This window comes from Callithrix jacchus, chromosome 4, assembly GCF_049354715.1.
Source record: "Callithrix jacchus isolate 240 chromosome 4, calJac240_pri, whole genome shotgun sequence".
Lineage (NCBI taxonomy): Eukaryota > Metazoa > Chordata > Mammalia > Primates > Cebidae > Callithrix > Callithrix jacchus.
This window is the reverse complement of record NC_133505.1, coordinates 136,898,218-136,911,968: the sequence shown is the minus strand read 5'-3', so window position 1 is coordinate 136,911,968 and position 13,751 is coordinate 136,898,218. Positions and strand designations below refer to the sequence as shown.

At 39.5% G+C, this 13,751-nt stretch overlaps 1 long non-coding RNA gene across 1 annotated transcript in view; it reads left to right on the top strand.

The window, feature by feature from the left end:
- LOC118152985 (uncharacterized) overlaps positions 1-13,751 on the top strand; it is an 89,185-nt gene that overhangs the window by 27,495 nt on the left and 47,939 nt on the right. Inside the window, exon 2 of the long non-coding RNA XR_004742079.3 lies at positions 11,315-11,398. This is a non-coding gene — a long non-coding RNA (uncharacterized LOC118152985). The remainder of the gene's footprint in view (positions 1-11,314; positions 11,399-13,751) is intronic.

The window sequence follows — 13,751 nt, the reverse complement described above, 5'->3', positions numbered from 1 at the left end:
AGATGTTGCTTGTTGTAGTGATGCATTGGGTGTATGAGTCAACAAATTATCTTCTGCAGGACTGACAGTTCTGATGTCTCAAAACACTTGTCCCATGCACTAGCACTTAGCCTGTCTGGCAGCAGGCTTTTTATTCAGTGGTGCAGTTCAGGCTGCAATCCAATAGATTGTGCTTAAGTGTGAAAGCTGGGTTGCCCTCTGGTGGATGAATGATGAGTGGAAACACCTGCCCTGAAGGATGCTTGGTAGGAAGAGACCATGTTGGGGTGGACTGAAGTGTCTGGGGAAGGGGTTGGGGTGTGTACCAACTCCTCATCCTGAGTTGGCAGGAATGTGATCCACTTCCCTATCACACCCCTGTCATGGGGCTCATGACCCTTATTTCATAAAGACTTTGACCTTTGGTTCCCCACCACAGTGTGGCTGCAGGTCCTAGATACACTCCTCTGAGAGCTACCCCAAAATTGGCTCGGGGCAGACTCTCTTCCTCCAGTCCAGAGCAGGCAACTCTATGGCCCATCTCTCCTACATTGCTGGATGCTACTGTTCTGTATAGGGACTGGGGACAGGGATCTGGGCTTTGTACAAGCTCAAATGACATGGACTCACTTTCTGCGAGGATGAAGCCACCACAAAAAGTATAAAAAACACTTTCTCCAAGTGCATGCGCTCTGACCCCTGGTGGGAAGTTGCATCCCAACATTTTATGGGGGAGGGCAGGAGATGATACTCTTCCACATCTGTTCCTGGAAGCCATTGCTGCTCCCTTAGTGCTGTGCCCTCATTTCCTTTGTCTTGAGGGGGCTTTTGTAGGGCTTCTCCCTCCATGGCAGGTCCACACCAAGGGCTAGATCCACAGGTGTCCCACAGCTCCCTAGGGACCCACCGGTCCTCTGTGCTTGCCAAAGTAAAAGCAGATTATGGGTCATGTTTGCAGGGAATTTGGTGGTGCAGTGACTCAAGGCCAGAGAATCCCCTGGTTGGACAGTAGCTCACCACAGGTACACAATGAGTATAGCACCCACCACTTCAGTTTAGGTCTGAGGGGAGTACAGACATGGCTGTGAAAGCTGGCTACCCACCTCTCTGTCCTTGGGAAGTTCCCAGATTGCCACCAATAGCATTGCCCTGAGTCATGATGTCAACAGGGCTCTCCAACAGTTTGGCAGTCAGCAGGTCATCAGACGTGTGAGGTGAGCAGATCGGCACTCCCACCTACCTTTTCCATGGACTCTGAGTTTCCTGGATTGACCTTTACCAGACTCTTGCTGCTTTTCTCTTTCATACCTTAGCTTCTTCCCATAGGCACTCCGACAGATCCTGGTTCTCTTCTCTCAGCTTTCCATGCAGAACTTGTCTATTCACCAGTAACTGATCTCTCTGTGGAGAACTGGTATCTGATATCTTTAGTTCAGCCATCTGCTTTTATCACCAGATCCTCCCATTTACCTTCCTGGCATTCTCTTTTTATCTACCAACATGGTCTGGCAAACTGACCCTGGAGGTGAAGGACTTGGAGGCATTTGAGACATTCAGAATACTCAATCATGTACAAATTTCTACACAACCAACAAGCAGGGAGTTATATAAATTTGAGGTCATTCTAAGAGTCCTATTGCAAAAAAAAAATGAATCCTTACAAAGTAAAAATTAATCCGTAAAATTGGAAACATTAATAAACATGTCATGCTAATGATTAAGACCTTTTTCAGTTGAATGAAATATAAGAATAAAAAAGAAATAATGTTTTACCTTGGTTCTTAATCATCACTCCTCTTTTCTGAAGCATCTAAAGAACTTCATAAATAAGATAAATATTAATAACTGAGGGCTGAATAGAATTCCTTTGAAAAATACACACAGTGTTCAAGCAAAGATTTTCTTAGATTAGTCTGAAATACCCTGAAGTAAAGCTTATTCACGACCCTCTGAAGTGATTTTCAGACTTGTGTAGGTTTTAGACTTCTTTTGCTTTAAGCAAACCCTTTTGAAGTCTGGTATAATATATATGGCATAACATCCTTAGGCTCACCCAAATTGAAATTAAAGAAGAAAAATAGTTATCCCATTAAGTAAGCAATCTCCTTTTAAAAATATGAAACTATGATTTAAAAACAAATAATGTATTCTTGCTTACCAGCTCTTCAAACTCAAATCTGTAGTCCCTACCGTCACACCCAAAGAAATGTCTTGGGGGCGGTTATCTCTGTTCCTTAGAGAGGAGAGGCAATCTCTTAAATCAAGGTAATCCAAGAGGTTGTCTGCCCTCTTCTGGCCAGTCTCGAAGCCTGCTCTGCTCCCACTGCTAAGATGCTGTGTGCATAAAGCCCATGTTGTATCTTTACTTACCCATATAGCATAAGACTTCCACAACATCAAAAGTCAGTCCCTATCTAGAAAAGTATAGAGACTTATGAGACAAACTATGAAGTCTTTCATAGTGTGGAGCACTAAAAACAAGTTTTCCGCATAAAGTGGTGTGGAGTGCCCCTAAACCTGGTGACAAAAGCAACTCACTTCTGGCAATAAAATAGAGTCAGTCCTCATTGAATTAATCATATGTCAACATCAAATCTTAACCCTACATCCTTCAGGACTAGTTTTTAAAACTGTTTATGGAAACTGTGGAATCATCACTGGGGCTATTCTTAGGACTAAAGAAAGCAATTTCCTACTTAAGGATATTGTCACCTACCTCAGAAAAACATGGCCACAGAAAGGTGGTAATCTGTGGAAGAGAGTAATTTTTTAGATAATATTATTTCAATCTTTGTCTAGAGGAAAGGGGCAATGTAGCCAGAAGACACTTGTTTTCTAATTACCAGAGTAAGGTGACCAGAATGTTGTAATATTTTGTGGATCAAGGATACTTGAGAGCTTTCCATCAATAGCCTCAGTCAAAGATGGCAAACACACAGCAAGTTCAGCTCACACTTGGGCAGGTGTAAGACACTGTCATTCAATCATGGCATTCCTTTTCACTGGCCTCAAATGTCATTTTAAAACACTTTCCAACCCAGCACCTCAAGCAAATGGGGTTTGTAACATAAAACCAAAATGCTTCTCTAGTATAGCTGCAAATGTCAAGTTCCCTTTAACCAAACTGTGAACTCTTGAAACATAGTTTTAAATACTAATTGAGGATTAGGGACTTTGATGCAAGGAGAAAGCAGTACCCTAGATTAATCTTTGGATAGAACAGCTTCCATTGTAACTGAATAAACCGACATTGTGAATTACATACACATCATTTCTGAGTTTGACACTTAAGAGTTGTTCCTGAGAACTAAATCACCTAAGTCCCTGACGAAAGCGAAGTTCAAATTGTGAAAATCTAGGATCTGCATCCTGGGTCACTGGCTCTGCCAACTTACTGCCAACCTGTGAGAGCCTTCCTTGGTGGCCAGCTCTTCATCTCATCTCAGTGAGTGCAGCAAAAATTGACTTCTTATTCATTCATAATTTAGTAAATCCACAGTTTCAAAAACAGATTAAGTATTAGCTTAGTTTAATAATAAAGGTCACAAACCTGACCTGCTAAATTTTTAATTCCTTTTTAATTTCTATTTTCTTTTTCTGAGCTAAATTATTTTTTATCTGAACACTTAGACATAATATATAAAGACACATTAAGTACCCACAGATCTACCCACATACAGTGGCACTAATGAAATTGGGAAATTATTAAATGCACACTTATATCACTGACTGGAGAACCATAATCAAGTAATTCCAAAATTGGGGAATTATTAAATATACACTTATATCACTAAAGGAAAACCCACAGTTAATCAGTTAATTCTGAGAAATTAGATTAAAAATGACAAAAACACATGATTATTAGCAAATAACATTATATATCAACAAACTGCTTCAGATGATGCTGGTATGTTCAGATGTAGAGAAATAAATATCCTCTAACCATCTGAGATGATGGCAAAGAATTAATGAATAACTTCACATGATATTAAGAATCCAGCACCAAGATACCACTCACAAAGCAGCAAGGCTTTTTAGCTGACAGATGGTTAATTTGCTACTCTCTATCAAACTACAGAGCCAACCATGAGCCTGAGTTGGAAGGCTCAGCTACCATCTTTAAAAGGTCAATTGTCGGCCAGGTGTGGTGGCTCACACCTGTAATCCTAGCATTTTGGGAGGCCGAGGCAGTTGGATCACCTGAGGTCAGGAGTTCGAGAGCAGCCTGGCCAACATGGTGAAACCCTGTCTCTACTAAAAATATAAAAAAAAAATTAGACAGGTGTGGTGGCAGTCACCTGTAATCCCAGCTACTTGAGAGGCTGAGGCAGGAGAATCGCTTGAACCCAGGAGGCAGAGGTTGCAATGCCCAAGATCATGCCACTGCACTCCAGCCTGGGTGACAGAGCAAGACTCTATATGATAGTATACCTAGAAGACCCCATTGCCTCAGCCCAAAAACTCCTGAAACTGATAAGCAACTTCAGCAAAGTCTCAGGATATAAAATCAATGTACAAAAATCACAAGCATTCCTATACACCAATAACAGACTTAAAGAGAGCCAAATCAAGAACGAACTGCCATTCACAACTGCTATAAAAAGAATAAAATACCTAGGAATACAACTCACAAGGAACATAAGGGACCTCTTCAAGGCAAACTACAAACCACTGCTCAATGAAATAAGAGAGGACACAAACGGATGAAGAAACATTCCATGTTCATGGTTAGAAAGAATTAACATCGTGAAAATGGCTATACTGCCCAAAGTAATTTACAGAATCAACGTTATCCCCATCAAGCTACCATTGACTTTCTTCACAAAACTGGAAAAAAACACCATGAATGTCATATGGAACCAAAAGAGAGCCCACATAGCCAAGTCAATTCTAAGCAAAAACAACACAGCGGGGGGCATCACACTACTGGATTTCAAACTATACTACAAGACTACAGTAATCAAAACAGCATGGTACTGGTACCAAAACAGAGATATAGACCAATGGAACAAAACAGAGGCATTGGAGGCAACACAACATATCTACAACCATCCAATCTTTGATAAACCTGACAAAAACAAGCAATGGGGAAAGGATTCCCTGTTTAATAAATGGTGTTGGGAAAACTGGCTAGCCATGTGCAGAAAGCAGAAACTGGGCCCCTTCCTGACACCTTACACTAAAATTAACTCCAGATGGATTAAAGACTTAAACATAAGACATGGCACCATAAAAACCCTAGAAGAAAATCTAGGCAAAACCATTCAGGACATAGGAGTAGGCAAGGACTTCATGACCAAAACACCAAAAGCATTGGCAACAAAAGCCAAAATAGACAAATGGGACCTAATGAAACTCCACAGCTTCTGCACGGCAAAAGAAACAGTCACTAGAGTGAATCGGCAACAGAATGGGAAAAAATTTTTGCAGTTTACCCATCTGACAAAGGGCTGATATACAGAATTTACAAAGAACTCAAATGGATTTACAGGAAAAAAACAAACAAGCCCATTCAAAAATGGGCAAAGGATATGAACAGACACTTTACAAAAGAAGACATACATGAGGGCAGCAAACATATGAAAAAATGCCTATCATCACTGGTTATTAAAGAGATGCAAATCAAAACCACATTGAGATACCATCTCACACCAGTTGAATGGTGATCATTAAAAAAATCTGGAGACAATAGATGCTGAAGAGGATGTGGAGAAATAAGAACACTTTTACACTGTTGGTGGGAATGTAAATTAGTTCAACCATTGTGGAAGACAGTGTGGCGATTCCTCAAGGCCTTAGAAATAGAAATTCCATTGGACCCAGCAATCCCATTACTGGGTATATATCCAAAGGACTATAAATTGTTCTACTATAAGGACACATGCACACGAATGTTCATTGCAGCACTGTTTACAATAGCAAAGACCTGGAACCAACCCAAATGCCCATCAATGATAGACTGGATTGGGAAAATGTGGCACATATACACCATGGAATATTATGCAGCAATCAAAAATGATGAGTTCGTGTCATTTGTAGGGACATGGATGAATCTGGAGAACATCATTCTCAGCAAACTGACACAAGAACAGAAAATGAAATACCACATAATCTCACTCATAGGCGGGTGATGAAAAATGAGAACACATGGACACAGGGAAGGGAGCACTACACAGTGGGGGCTATTGGGGGGAATAGGGGAAGGACAGCATGGGGGGAGCTGGGGAGGGATAGTCTGGGGAGAAATGCCAAATGTGGGTGAAGGGGAGGAAGGCAGCAAAACACACTGCCACGTGTGTACCTATGCAACTGTCTTGCATGTTCTGCACATGTACCCCGAAACCTAAAATGCAATAAAAAAAAATAAAATGCAATAAAAAAAGTCAATTGTCATCACCATTTATGGCATGCACATTTTGTGAACCAAACAACAGAATGAAAGATCTGACAAATAGAGTATGTGAATGGAAATAATAAGGCAGAATCCTGGAATTGTGACTGTTCCAGTGAATTCAGGACAATTGGTTACTGTCCTTGTACTCAAACCAGAGGAAAGGGAAAACCACAGGACTAACAGAAAAATTTGTTTTTCATTTAAAACTTTATGTTGTTATATTTTTAGATTTAATAACAGTAATAATGACATGTATTTAATAGTAGCCATAATTTACTGCACATTTACTCCCTACTGTCTTATTCTGAACACACTGCATGTGTGTTCTATTTGTAATTTCACAACTCTGTAAGGTGGTTTAACAGATGAGAAAATGGAATCACAGAAAGACCGCAGAAAGACTCTTAGCTCCCAAAGGTAGAGATAGAATTAAACTCAGGTAACCTAAATCAAGATCCAAAGTAGTCATCATAATGCTGTATTGTGCTGCTTAGTTTTACATGTCAACTAGGCTAGGCAATTGTATCCCAGTTGTTTGGTCAATCACTAGTCTGGATGTTTCTGTGAAGGCGCTTTTCATATACAGTTACCATTTAAACAGTAGACTTTGAGTAAACAGGTTACCTTCATCATATGGGTCACTGTCATCTAATTAATCAAAGGCTTTAAGAGCAAAAACTGAGCTTTCCTAAAGAAGAAGTAATTCTAACTCAAGAGGGTAACATAGAAATCCTGACTCAATTTCCAGCCAGCAAATATGGGACTCAATACTGCAACACCAACTCTTGCTTGAATTTTCAACCTGCTCACCTGTTTACAGATTTCAGACTTACCAGCCCCATAATCACATGAACCACTGCCTTAAAATAAATTCCCTCTTAAAATAAATACACACACACACACACACACACACACACATCATACTGGTTTTGCTTCTATAGAGAACCCTGACTAATACACGTATATTTGTAGCTCTGAAGTTTCTATTATATACCATTATATTATATAACCTTTATCATAATCCTATGCACTAGGTAAAACAAGCATTATTAACATTTTACAGATAAATGAAATGAAGGCAGACTATCGAAATCATAGCTCTAGTATGTGATAAAGCCTGAACTAAAACATAGATCCAAGATTACAAGATCTGCCAGCACGTGCGTTAGTTTGGCTGCAGCAAATGTGTTATATATTTCCATAAGGATATGAGTTTCCCATCACCTACCTAGGTCTTCTGACTACATGGTTTAAAAATCTTTTCTTGGGCCAGGAGTAGGTGGCTCACACCTGTAATCCCAGCACTTTGGGAGGCTGAGGCAGGCAGATGGCTTGAGGTCAGGAGTTCTAGACCAGTCTGGCCAACATGGTGAAATCCCTTCTCTACTAAAAATACAAAAATTAACTGGGCTTGGTGGCAGGAGCCTGTAAATCCCAGCTATTCAGGAGGCTGAGGCAGGAGAATTGCTTGAACCTGGGAGGCAGAGATTGCAGTGGGCCAAGATCATGCCACTGCACTCCAGCCTGGGCAACAGAACGAGACTCACTCTCAATAAATAAATAAATAAATAAATAAATAAATAAAAATGACATTTTATGAAAAAAAAAATGTCTCCTCTAGTATTTTTTAATTTATTTCGGACCTCAAAAATCAAATTAATTCTTATTCCAAACAAGATAAAATATTTTCTCTACCCAACCTTGTCCATTCAATAATTTCCTCTCCTCCAAAAAAAAAATAATTTCTTTACATTTTACCACCTCTCAAATACATAAGTGCCACTTATCAGACAAACAAACATAGGAAGAAGAGAACACTGAATTCAAAATTGTGGAAAAATTCTGCCTCCTAACCATTTTTGGAGCTAACACAATATGCAAATGGGCAAAGATGTAGAAAATAGAATCCAGAAAACCAACATCTTCCTTTGTATTTTTAAATATCTATGGAGTTCCTATTGCACAGTGTGTACACTTGTCTCTCGAATGGTGGCAAAAGAAGTATGTTATTGAGTCACAGAGCAGTGGGTCTATGCTAAAAGCCTATAGAGCTTCTAGCATTTAAAGTAGCCTCAACAACAACGTCCTTCTCCTTAAGCTAATTTACCATGTCACCTGTGCACCACCACTGATTGTATTATTTATTAGATGTGTAGTTTTACAAGGCAATCAGTAATAAGGTCCCAGACAAGTGTTTCCACAGTTAACACTATGTAGGTCTAATCCATGGAATAAGAGATTGTAGTAGAGTGCATAGAAGTTAACTGAAGAGGGGTGTTTGACAGCAGACAGTAAAGAGCAATACTGTGTAAATACTTTAAAAGATATCATCTTAAATAAAGTGAAATAGCTGTGTAGTGAGCATTTGTTAGAGACCACACCCCTCATAAGACTGCAACCACCAATCATTAGCTCTTCTCAGCAACCTCAATCTATTTCACTTGGCAACTACTCTCCCACTCACTAAATTTTGCAAACCTATCACTATCTTTAAACCATTGATTTCTTCCTCTCATCCCAGCTTCACAGAGGAAATAGAAGCCATAGATTTGGAGTTACCTAAACATCCACATCAGTACCCATCCTCATTTCTCCTTTTACCCTGGAAGAACTGACCCTCCTCCTACCCAAAGCCAAACTTTCACCTACCTCTTTGGCTTCCATCTTGTGATGGTTACTTTGATGTATTTACCTTGGCTAGGCTATGGTACCTGGTTGTTTGGTCAAACACAAGTCTAGCTGTTTCTGTGAAGCTCTTTTTTTCAGATGTGATTAAAATTTAAATCAGCAGACTTTGAGTAAACAAATTACTCTCCATAATATAGATGGACCTCACTCAATAAGTTGAAGGCTTTAAGGGAAAAGACTGAGATACCCAGAAGAGGAAGAAATTCTGCCTTCAAGACTGCAACATTGACTGCTGCCAGAAGTTCCAGCCTGCTGGCATCCTGCCCTACAAATTTCAGACTTGCCAGCCCCCACAATATGGCAAGCCAACTCCTTAAAATCAATCTCCTTTTTTCATGTCTTTCTCTATATAGATGTATAGATATATCTGGTTCTATTTATCTAGAGTACTCTGACTAGTACACATACTCATCTACTTTCTTGGGAACCTCACACAAGAGCTTCCTAGTATTTTTCACAAAACGGTCTACTTAAAAACAAATTTGCATAACATACTGGCTGCTCATAGCTGGAAGCCCCTGCCACCTGTAGCAGAGGACATCAAGACTTCAGCACACCTGTAACTCTTAGCTGCAGACTCCCTCTAGAGGATCCCTTCATAACCCTTTGCTTACTTCTCTCCCTCCATGTCTTACCTCTCATTGAATTTTAAACAAGTCCAAGGCAAACAGGTTAAAAAATAACATAAAATAGAATATAGGTTTTTACATCTTCCTCGAATTAACACCTTATTTATTTTTCCTGTTTTGGACTTTTTATAGTTATTTATTCTGCTTCCCCTTTCTGTGCCTCCCATTCAAGTATTTGTTGAATGATTAAAGAAATGAATGAAGACCGGGTGCGGTGGCTCAAACCTGTAATCCCAGCACTTTGGGAGGCTGAGGAGGGTGGATCACGATGTCAAGAGATCAAGACCATCCTGGCCAACATGGTGAAACCCTGTCTCTACTAAAAAATACAAAAAAAATTACCTGGGCATGGTGGTGTGTGCCTGTAATCCCAGCTACTCAGGAGGCTGAGGCAGGAGAATTGCCTGAACCCAGGAGGCGGAGGTTGTGGTGAGCCGAGATCGTGCCATTGCACTCCAGCCTGGGTAACAAGAGCGAAACTCTTTCTCAAAAAAAAAAAAAAAATGAATAATTGTCTACTAAATGCAAGAATGCTAGGCATATAGGTTCTATCAAGATACATGAAACTTACTCCTTAAACATATAAGGCATATATTAGTACAAATAAGCATATGTATAAAACGTCATGTGATTGCTATAAGCAACGAGGTAGAAGGATGGCGCATCAAAGGATGAGAATTGCTTGGAAGATTTCTACTAGGAGACTAAACTTAGGTAAAGATCATTATAGCAAAGTACATACCATATAAGCTCATTTAGAAAACAACTGGAGCCAAGCAAAAAAATAGGTAAGAAGTATGGCATCCAAAAGTAATTCTGGAGGTAGGTGAAAGGTAGGGGAAGGAGAGATTTTGAACAGAGAACAAGGCTGGGCACAGTGGTTCATATCTGTAATGCCAGCACCTTGGGAGACTGAAGTGGGCAAGTCCTTTGAGGTCAAGAGTTTGAGACCAACCTGGGCAACATGGTGAAACCATGTCTGTACTAAATATACAAAAATTAGCCAGGTGTAGTTGTGTGCACCTGTAGTCATGGCTACTTAGGAGGCTGAGGCAGGAGAATCACTTGGACCTGAAAGGTGGAGGTTGCAATGAGCAGAGATCTCGCCACTGCACTCCAGCCTGGGTGACAAAGTGAGACTCCATCTCAAAATAAATAAATAAATAGAAAATGAGTTTCTCTAGGGATAAATCTAATTTTGGAGAAGCTAATGAAGGAAAAATTTTAAAGAAAATGCAGAAGCATCAGGGAAAATAGAAAAAAATATATATGGATATCTATATCTATGTAATTTTCAGTAAGTAAGCCAAGGGCACACACATAGAGAGCAGTTTCCACAAAGAAAAGAAAATGTGAAGCAAAAACTAGATTATCATATGTTAAGAGCACATGAAGGTGTGGAGGCAATAAATACCAAGTGTTTTTTCAAAAGAAAGGAACTGTGCAGTAACCTTGACATCTATTTGATGCTTCAGCATTCTCCCCACCATGTTTCCAGTCTCTCATTAAGGCTGACTGTTCCTCTCAGAAACGCCTACCATCCCGATCTTCCCTTTCCCCTTGCTACACTACCCCCTCTCCTACCTTACTTGGTCTCCTTGACGCTCGCTTCTCCTCCCTTCAGGCCATCCTGTGTTAGGTCAATGAAGCATGTGAGATAAAGGCAGCTGGTGCCACAGGAGGGACAGCATAGCAGGAAACAAAGCAGGTAAGAGCCTGGCTTCTGACACTAAATAACCTTAGTTTCAATCTTATCACTATCTGATCTTAAGCAAATTATTTGAGTTCATAAACCTGTTTCTTCATCTATAAAGCATGGGCAGTACCTTCCTTGTTGATTTGTTATTAGCTTCAAATGAAATCAAATAGTGCTAACTAGACAGATATATGTACCCAAGGTACATAATCATTTTTATTATGACATCAAACTAGTGTTTCTAAACCTTTATTATCCCATATCCATGATCAAAAGTCTTCAAGGCCCTACCATCTCTTACATCTTTAAATGTAAATTTCTCTCTCCTAAACTATGAGCTCTTGGGCTGGGACTTGTCTTAGTTATCTTTGCAACCCCAATTAAACACTTAGTACCATTTATTCAACACACATTTGCTTAACTGGGAAAAAGATGGACTTGTTAAATTGTCACTAGGTCAAAATAAGATGCTATTGACTTCAAGTAACAGAAAATACAACTAGCAATGACGTTACAAAATAAATGCTTATCACGTATAACAGAATTGTAGACATAGTGAGTTTCTGGATTATAGTGAGTTTCTGAATCCGTTGACTCTACACTGTCAGGTTCTTTCTCTCCTAATCCTCCACTCTTAGCATATTGGTTTTTTATCCTCAAACGTGCTCCATCATACTTCCAACTGGATGGTGTAGCCTTGGGCATCATGACCTCACATGAACACATTTAAATAGGAATCAGTGAAGACAAGCAACATGAGAGCTCTCCTTATTGCCCTCTCTCTCTCCTTACTTTACTAGTGAGGCTGCTTTTCTGGACTTCATCTGCCTGATTTTCCTTCTCTCAATTTGATCTGTAATCGTTGGAAGCCCCAGCGTTCTAAATTGGGTTTTCTTCACTACTAACTCTCATTGATGACTATGAATACTCACGCTTTCAAAAACTGTATTTGGATAACTGCCACATCTCTTCAAGCTCCATGCTTATATATCCAATTCATATCTTTACTGGGGTCTACTCTATATAACATTTTGCAACTTTTTTGTCATTCAGTATTAGGGAATGATAATGCTGGAATGATCAGATAGAATTATCAATCTTATCCATGAGATCTAGTCCATTCTACTGAATACTAACCAAATGTATAAATAAGTCTCAGTTTAGCTATCTCCTTGACTTGGGATAGTTTAGAAACTGTCTTTTTTTTTAATCTTTCTTGGTTTAAAGTCTGTTTTATCAGAGACTGGGTAGGCAATCCCTGCTTTTTTCTTTTCCATTTGCTTGCTAAATATTCCTCTATCCCTTTATCTTGAGCCTATGTTAGTCTTCGCACATGAGATGGGTCTCCTGAATACAGCACAATGTTGGCTCTTGACTCTTTATCCAATTTGCCAGTTTGTGTCTTTTAACTGGATCCGTTAGCCAATTTATGTTTAAGGTTAACATTGTTATGTGTGAATTGGATCTTGTCATTATGATGCCAGTTGACAATTTTGCCTACTCAATGATGCAGTTTCTTCATAGTGTCAATGGTCTTTAAATTTTGGTATGTTTTTCCAGTGGCTGGTTCAGTTTCTCCTTTCCATATTTAATGCTTCCTTCAGGAGCTCCTGTAAGGCAGACCTGGTGACAAAATCCCTCAGCATTTGCTTGTCTGTAAAGGATTTTATTTCTCCTTTGCTTATAAAGCTTAGTTTGGCTGGATATGAAATTCGGGGTTGAAAATTCTTTAAGAATGTTGAATATTGGCTCCTACTCTCTTCTGGTTTGTAGGGTTTCTGCAGAGAGATTCATTGTTAATCTGATGGGCTTCCCTTTGGGGGTAACCTTACCTTTCTCTCTGGTTGCCATTAACATTTTTTCCTTCATTTCAACCCTGGTGAATCTGATGACTATTTGTCTTGGGGTTGTTCTTCTTAAAGAGTATCTTTATGGTGTTCTCTGTGTTTCCTGAGTCTGAATGTTGGCCTGTCTTGGTAGGTTGGGGAAGTTTTCATGGATAATATTGTGAAGTGTGTTTTCCAACTTGGTTCCATTCTCTCCACTATTTTCAGGTACACTAATCAAACAGACGTTTGGTTTTTCCACATAGTCCCATATTTCTTGGAGGCTTTGTTTGTTTCTTTTCATTCCCTTTTCTCTAATCTTGTCTTCGTGCTTTATTTCACTAAGTTGATCTTCACTGATATCCTTTCTTCTGCTTGATTGATTCAGCTATTGATACTTGTGTATGCTTCATGAAATCCTCGTGCTGTGTTTTCAGCTCCATCAGCTCATTTATGTTCTTCTCAAAACAGGTTATTCTAGTTAGCAATTCCTCTAACCTTTTTTCAAGGTTCTTAGCTTCCTTGCACTGCATTAGAAC